The 7,967-nt window shown below is 46.8% G+C and overlaps 1 long non-coding RNA gene across 1 annotated transcript in view; it reads left to right on the plus strand.

Moving 5' to 3' along the window:
- The window catches only part of LOC111817883, a 3,050-nt gene extending 854 nt beyond the window's left edge, over positions 1–2,196 (plus strand). Inside the window, exons 2-3 of the long non-coding RNA XR_002821983.1 lie at positions 949–1,066; positions 2,103–2,196. This is a non-coding gene — a long non-coding RNA (uncharacterized LOC111817883). The remainder of the gene's footprint in view (positions 1–948; positions 1,067–2,102) is intronic.
- The last annotated feature ends 5,771 nt before the right edge of the window (positions 2,197–7,967 follow it).

Below are 7,967 nucleotides of genomic sequence, written 5' to 3' on the forward strand. Positions count from 1 at the left end.
CAGCCCCGCCCCCTGGTGGGCTGAGCTGGCCACACACACACACACACACACACACACACACACACACAAATAAATAAAATTAAAAAAAAAAAAAAAGAAAAGAAAAGAAAATTGGCCTAGCCTATAGAAAAAGGCATGAGTCATGTTCCACACCCACTGCCCAAATACCTTCTAAAGATCCCGCTTCCTGTCCACACTGGTCACTGTTAGTCAGCGCTCCTGCACCAGCACAAGGTGCCTGACACCCACAGTTTCAAGAGTAGTTTGATTTGCCTTATGGTTTCAGATGGTTCAGTCTATAGCTGGCTCTGAGGCAGAAATGTTATGGTGGAAAGGCCTTGTGGAGAGCTGCTCATCTCATGGAGGTGGGGAAGCAGAGCAGGTCAGAAAGTGTGTGCAGAGGAAAGAGCTGGGACCCAGATACAGAGCCCAGGTCAGGCCACCATGCCACAGCTGGATGCGTATGTCAATAACTTTTTTGTGTGAGGGGTACTGGGAACTGAACTCAGGATTTCACACTTGGTAGGCACTGAGCTAAACCCCCAGCCCTTAGCAGGCTTCTTTAAGCCTGTCAGTTTGACAATCACAATGAATGGTCACAGGTGACGTCTCAGCACTAGTGGGGACAAATCATATTCAGGCTAAATAGGGTCCTTGATAGGGCTGGGAAAAGTGGATGCTCAGAAGCTCTTGGGTTCCATGCTCAGTTCTATTGCTTCCTCGTTGCTTTAGTTGAGCTGCTGGGCAACTAGAAGTGAATTTCTGGGAATCTCTTGTGTTTAAATTTGAGAACCCAGGGAACTGGAGAAGGCAGATACAGCATTTCTGATTTCCTCAAAGCTTTTCTTTGAGGGGGGTGTGAGGCAGGGTCTCACTATGTAGTTCAGACTGTCCCTGAACCATGTAGCCTCGGCTGGTCTTGAACGCCTTGTGATCCTCCTGCCTCAGCCTCTCTCATGCTGGGGTGACAGGCATGCACCACCATAGCAAGCTCCTCATAGCCTTTGCTTATAGCTGGGAAGAAAGTGCTAGGGATGTTCTGTGCTGCCAACAATGACTTCAAGAGGTAAGCATTCCTTCTCTTCTCTTTTACTCACTTGTTTTGGTCACACTAGGAATTGAACCCAGGGCTCCACGCATGCTAGGCAGGTGCTCTACTGAGCCATACCCTCGGCCTTTCTGTTTGAGGCAAGACCTTGCTAAATTATCCAGACTGTGATCCTCCTGTCTCAACCAGGAATACCTGGGATTACAGGCACGGGCCACAGCACCCAGCTAAACAGAACCATCCTGCTCCCTGGAGCGGATGCTCTGGTGGGCTTGGTGGGGACTATCCTGGTCAGTCCCCCTTTTTTATGAGCTGGATCCCAATCACTCTATTTGGACAGCACACTGTCAAAGAAAGGGCAACAGTGCTGAGTCATCCAGAATGTGCGTGCGTGTCCCTTGAGGTGACTGGCCGCATGCCTCGCTGCACAGAGGATGGCCACCTCCTGGGAAAGGAATATTATAGAAGTATAGATATGAGACAAAAGTCTAATGTCCCAGCAGAAGAGGGAGCAATAGAGAGAGCCCAGGGAGAGCTGCTGTCTCTCACTTGTAAATTCCCGGCAAGCTGGGACGCAAGGCTGCAGACAGCAGCTTCTCCTGGCACCCTGTTCTTTGATCCCTTGCTGGGATGTTACCAGCTAGCATTTGTGTGGACCTAGTGTTAGGCAAATGGTGGAAGTCAATAGAGATAGTAGTTTGTGTTCCCTTAAGTAATTATGCACATTCCTTAGCCTGCCTTTAGCCCTCAATAAATGTGAGATGCTTCTGAGGCTCTGGGCTTGCTGGGAGAGAGACTAATCTCAGTGAGAATTCTGAAGCTACATTCATCAGGTCTTCTCGTCGTTTCTTTTGACACCGACCCATAGCTTACAACAGAATATACAGAAATAACTAGTAACATGCGAAGGGCTGCTTGTTCCCAGAATTTAGCCAAGCCTGGGGATGGTCCTTCCAGCCACGCAAGGCTGTTGACACCAAGTCGCTTTTGTCTGAATGCAGTACTTAAGGAACTGAGAAACTGTGGCTTAGTGTTTTTCTCTTGTCTTCTGGAGCCTCTGCCTCATGTAATGGTCTTTCGCAGAGGACTCCCCTTTATCTTCGATGCTGTCTCCTGCCTCACTGTATGGTAATATCTCACCATGCTATCTGCTGTACTTTTATAATAAATTTTCATCTTTTAAAAATCATTGTGTGGTTCTCCTCTCTGTGCACATCTGAACCTCAAATTTCTGTGGTCAAATATGTGGTCTTGCTGTCCCACACACTTCTGACCTGTCACCCTAACCTGACAACTACAGAGCACACAGTGGGTATGCACGTGAAAGGGATGACCGATAGCTTTTTGCTTGCATATTAGCCAGGTCAGAATAATTGCTGCGACCCCTTGGGCTGATCCCATGATTTCTGTATCCTACCCCAGGGCATTTTTTTTTTTTTTTAATTTATTTTGTGTGTGTGGCCAGCTCAGCCCACCAGGGGGCGGGGCTGGCTGGCATGTGGTGCTGGGAGATTGAACCGCAGTCCCTGTGCTTTGCCAAGCTTGTTCCAAGTAGATGCTTTAGACCACTGAGCCATCTCACCAGCCCAACAAAAGACATTTAACTGAGACCAAGTTACAGGTAGAGCCAGGCTGGTCTCTGTACCCATGGAAGGGACAATCTGCAGATCCTTAGTAATTCCAGGTCTGGAGAAATCACAGGCTGGGCGTGAGGACACAGCCTGTAATTTCACCTATGTAGAAGGCTGAAGCAGGAGGACCTCAAGTTCAAGGCCAGTCTGGGCAGTTCAGCAGTACCCTGTTTAGGAAGACAGAGAGGAAAAGATAGGAAGGGGGAGAGGGATAGAGAGAAAAGAAAACTTTTGCTTTCTTAGTACAGAAAGCAAAATAGCAGCTACAGATGGGCCCGAAGTTGGGGGAGGGAGGATATCTTGACTGTCGGGGACTATTCCATGTAAGTTGAAGAACGTGCCCACAAAGGTACAGTGGCACCTGAATCCAACCTCCTCCACCATGTTTATAGCCTGGACAGTGTTCTGGGCCTGGCATAACGGATTTCTTGGCTTCAGTTCCTTTCTTCTGTTTAAATTCAGCCCACACAACCTCATGGGACTCAACCCTCACCCCAGCCCGGGCTTTCCGGTGGGGTCACGCTGGGAGGACCCCTTTCCCTCCACGTTCTGTCAGGCTCCAGCTCTGCCCTTGTTGTGAGTCGCTTGACTTTCTGGACCTCAGCTTCCTTTGTTATAAGATCAAGACTATAATACCCACCTCCTCCAAGCTCTTGTGGGGCCGCCCTGCTCGGGGTTCTTTAAATCCTCCAAGCCACCTCTGAATACCGGCTAAGAACTAGAAACAGGGAAACTGAGGCTGGGAGGCTACTGTATCAGTTTTGAGAAAGAGGGCTGCTGTGTGTGGGGGTCTTCTCTAGGGTCTCCTCGACAGAATCTCAGTCTCAGCTGGGGATCCAGATGAGTTTCTTAGGCTTCTAGAACAACTCACATCTTAAAGCTCCAACAGACCCAGACGCGAGATCTGGGCCCAAGGCAACTTCCGCTTCCGACAGCGTCTCATCCACCCAAAGACGCATGCGCAAACCAGCGCGGGGGACCTCGGGGGCGGGGTCGTTCTGCGTCCAAGGCCCCGCCCATACTCCCTCACAGTTGTCACGGCAACGAGGGCGTGACGAGGATGCGACTGAGTCTGCAGCGTTTGTTCCTGAACAGCTCTTCGGAGCTGCTGTGCGTCATTCTTTGTTGTTCGTGCGTTCACTCCCTTGCTGGACAGAAACTATCCTTAGGCATGTTTTTACACCCACGAAAGGAAGATCTGGCTAGGATTAGATGCTGGCGGATCCTCCACACTTAAAAAGAAGTACCAGTGTTGATCCTGTTCATACATACACACCAATAAAAAAACAACGACAAACCAAAAACTCTTTTGCCTTTGGGTACTATATAATTTATTAAGAGCATCTATAATTTATCTAACTTCTCTAAGCCAGATCTTTGTTTAGGCAACACTGCAACCCTGAAAGTGGCAGATGTGAGTCAGTGGTGACTAATTCCATTAGGAAAGCATTCTTTACCAGAAGGGTCACAACAGGAGGTCTTTTTTTAAATATTTATTTATTTTTATTTATTGCATTTATTTATTGGGTGTGTGTGTGTGTGTGACCAGCTCAGCCCACCAGGGGGCGGGCTGGCTGGCATGCGGTGCTGGAGGATCGAACCGAGGTCCCTGTGCTTTGCCAAGCTTGTTTCAAGTAGGTGCTTTAGACCACTGAGCCATCTCTCCAGCCCCAACAGGAGGTCTTTAAATAGAAAACTTCCTCTGAAGGTTTGAGAAAGATGTATTTTATATAAAATCCATTTGCATTCCAAATCCTCTCGCCTCCTTTCTGGGCAGCTGTATTTATATGGTTGGAGCATCATGAGTCTTGAACACGGTGGAACCTGAGGACTTAGAAACAGGCTGTTTTTTCCTAAGCTGGAGAAATAAAGGGCTCCCTCTCCTGCTTCCTCTGTTACAGGGGGTGCCTTGCTCTGTTTGATGGGTCTGCTCTCATACAAAAGTCCACCAAGTTGTCATGGCAGCGAATAGCATGGCCTGGGGACTCAAGAACAAGATGCGCTGCTCCTGGACAGACTTCCGCTTTCTTCCCTCTGGATAATCTCAACTTCCTCTCTTGTTTTTCAGGTGGGGTGGGGGGTGCCAAGCCTTCCCCAGTCCGCACCTGTTAGGACACTGTACCGCCCATACAAGCTCCACCCCCTACCCAGCCCCATAAATTCTTTGTCTCCCTACCTCCTCCTCGAGGGTTCTTGCTTCTCTTTGTCAGCCTTCCCATTCAGAGCAGTAAAGGATTTCTTCACTTCTGCTTTTCTTTCTAATCAGAAGAAGGAACCTTACACTGTTGTCATGAGGATTCCATATGTGCTAACTGCTTTCCTATGGTATGGGTACAGTGTCAAGAATCACATTAAGGCTTTGTGCACAGCAAAAGGAACCCCTAACAATGCCTCCTTCTCCTCCTCCTCCTTCTGTATTTTAGGGAAGGGTCTACAGGCTGTTCAGGTCTCACTACTAGATCAGGCTTATAGTGATCTGCCTATTTACAGCCTCCCAAGAGCTGGGATTACAGGCGTGGGCCACCACGCCCAGTCTCAATTACCCTCTCAGCGCACCCTAGGGGTGGGCTGGCACAGCAGGCCCAGGGATTGAATCTCTGTCCCCTGTGCCTGATTGCAGGCACTTTAATCCTCTGAGTTATTTGGCCAGCCCTCTTTATTACCTGTTCCTCAGACTAACGACTAATACCTAGAAGATATAAAGAACTAAAAACAAAACAAACAAACATACAAAAAAAAACCCCCAAAAGTAAAAAAACCAAAACCCCAGATCTCCTAAATTTAAAAGACCCAACCCAAAAACGGGCACCCAAAATGAACAGGCAACTCTCAGATGAAGAAATAGAAATAGCAAATAAATATATGAAAACATGTTCAACATCACTGGGCATTCTGAGAGACAAACTAAAATAGCACTGAGCTTCTATCTCAGAGTGAATGGCTGTTATCAAGAAATCAACCAAGAACAAATGCTGGTGGGATTGTGGAGAAAAAGAAAAACTTCTGCACTGTTTGTAGGCGTGTAGACTGGTACAACCACTATGAAAATCAGTGAGGAGATTCCTCAAAAACCTAAAACTATAGGTTCCATTCTACCCGGCCATTTCCCTCCTTGGTACCCTCCTGAGAGGATTACAAACATCATAGTGCAAGGATATATGGGCACTTACATTTCTAGGGGCACAGTTTTTAATACCTGTGAACCTATGAATGGATAAATATGTGGGTTTTAAAAAAATATAACTGAGCACTACTGTGCCACAAAGGAGGATAAGCTCGAGACAGTTCCAGTTAAATGGATGCAATTACAGACCATACTGTTAAGTGAAATAAACTGGACATGCATTGTTATAGTTTGGGATTTTGCAAGGGGGACACTATAGGCCACATAATTTATAGAATTATTTTATAATAGTCACCCTTGGGCTGGGGATATAGCTCAGCAGCATAAGTGCCTGCCTGGCAAGTGCATGGTACCAAGTTCAATCCCTGGTACAAAAAAAAAAAAAAAAAAAAAAAAAAAAAAAAAAAAAAGCCACCCGAAGAGTAATACTTTTTTTTAAAATTTTATTTATTTATTTATTTATTTATTTATGTGTGTGTGTGTGTGTGTGTGTGTGGCCAGCTCAGCCCACCAGGGGGCAGGGCTGGCTGGCATGTGGTGCTGGGGGATTGAACCGTGGTCCCTGTGCTTTAGCTACAGCTTGTTCTAAGTAGGTGCTTTAGACCACTGAGCCATCACACCAGCCCCCAAAGAGTAATATTTTTGCAGGGAACCTGTCCTCACACTGAAGACCAAATAATCCAGCTGAGGGTCTGGACCCCATGGTAATGTCTGACATTTGTCTAGCTGAAAACCTAGAGCCCATACAATGCTCCCCCCACCCCCATGAGTTCGCCTGGAGGCCTGTTTCATGGATCTGCACCAGGAGGGCCTAATGGTCAGTGGTGGAAGCTAGAAAAGTCTGTACTCGCAGGATGGGGATCTGTACTTGGGCCAGGTAGTGGTCCTTAAAGCAAGAACCAGAGTTCCCCTGAAAAGTACCACAGCCATCTTCAGTAACAATGAGGTCCTGAGCTCCTCTAATGTTGATAACAGCTGAGTTCCTATCAGGAAAGTCAACTCAACAGCCTTCTCCAGGAGACTGAGCAGTGCACCATCTTCCCCTTGGGAGCCAGGAAGTGATGCTCAAAGTGAAGACCAGAGCTCCCCCAAAGTGAACCGTAGCCATTCTCAGTGACAGTAAGGTCCCGAGCTCCTTCCATGATAAGAACATCTGAGCTCATCAGGAAAGCCAGCATGACGAAGTCCTCCCGCAGAATAGCCCAGGAGAACCCAGCTTCCAGCAGCTCCCACAGCTTCCTTAACAGCCTTTCAACAGCTTCTCCAGTTCTACCTCTTCGGCTGCTGGCAACAATCCTCAGGTGGGCCTCCCATGCCCAGCACCATGCTGCTTCAGTTCAGCTGGGGTGTTGCAAACTGACCACCAGTTGCCAATTCACCATATACATGTTCAAATATCATATGGCCTTTCTGGTGTTAGAGACCAAAAGTATAAACCAATAAAAGGCAGGTGCTTTCTGATTTCTATTTTCAGATTATGCAAAGGCTTTATGCTTTTAGTTGATAGGGAAGATGCAAAGGAATACAGAAAGAAATTCAATGTACCATATATAGTTGGCACAACCGAGTGATATTTTCTGCTTGTTGTTGCCTATGTCATGGATGGAAGGTCAGGGCCAAGCTCTATATTTAGCATTCAGTTCTAGATTAGATGGGGGAGAAACTATCTTTTAATCTTATCACCCCTTTCTAAGACCTGTTAATATTTAGAATTCTCCTAACCCACAGAAAGGAACTTTCCTATGTCCCTCCCTCAAAAATAAACTTTTGGATTATTAACTTTAAAGAAAAAAGTCACACCAAGGAGCTGGGCATGCTGAAGCATCTCTATAATCCCAGCACTTAGGAGGCTGAGGCAGGAGGATTGCTGTGAGGCCAGCCTGGGTACATCATATAATGAGGTGTTTTTTTTTTTTTTTTGGTACCAGGGATTAAACTCAGAACCTTGCACTTGCCAGGCAAGTGCTTATTATTGAGCCATCTCCCCAGCCCTATATAATGAGTTTAAGGTCAACCTGAACTACATAGTGAGACCTTGTTTCAAATCAATCCAGGAAAAATACAAAACAGTATAGTTGGAATTGGGGAGACTTCAACTCAGGTGGTAAGATGTCCCCTTGTGTTAGTCAGGGCAGCTGAGAAAGTGTTAGGGAGAAAATAGTTT

Source organism: Octodon degus, unplaced genomic scaffold, assembly GCF_000260255.1.
Source record: "Octodon degus isolate 3935 unplaced genomic scaffold, OctDeg1.0 scaffold00073, whole genome shotgun sequence".
NCBI classification, from domain to species: Eukaryota; Metazoa; Chordata; class Mammalia; order Rodentia; family Octodontidae; genus Octodon; species Octodon degus.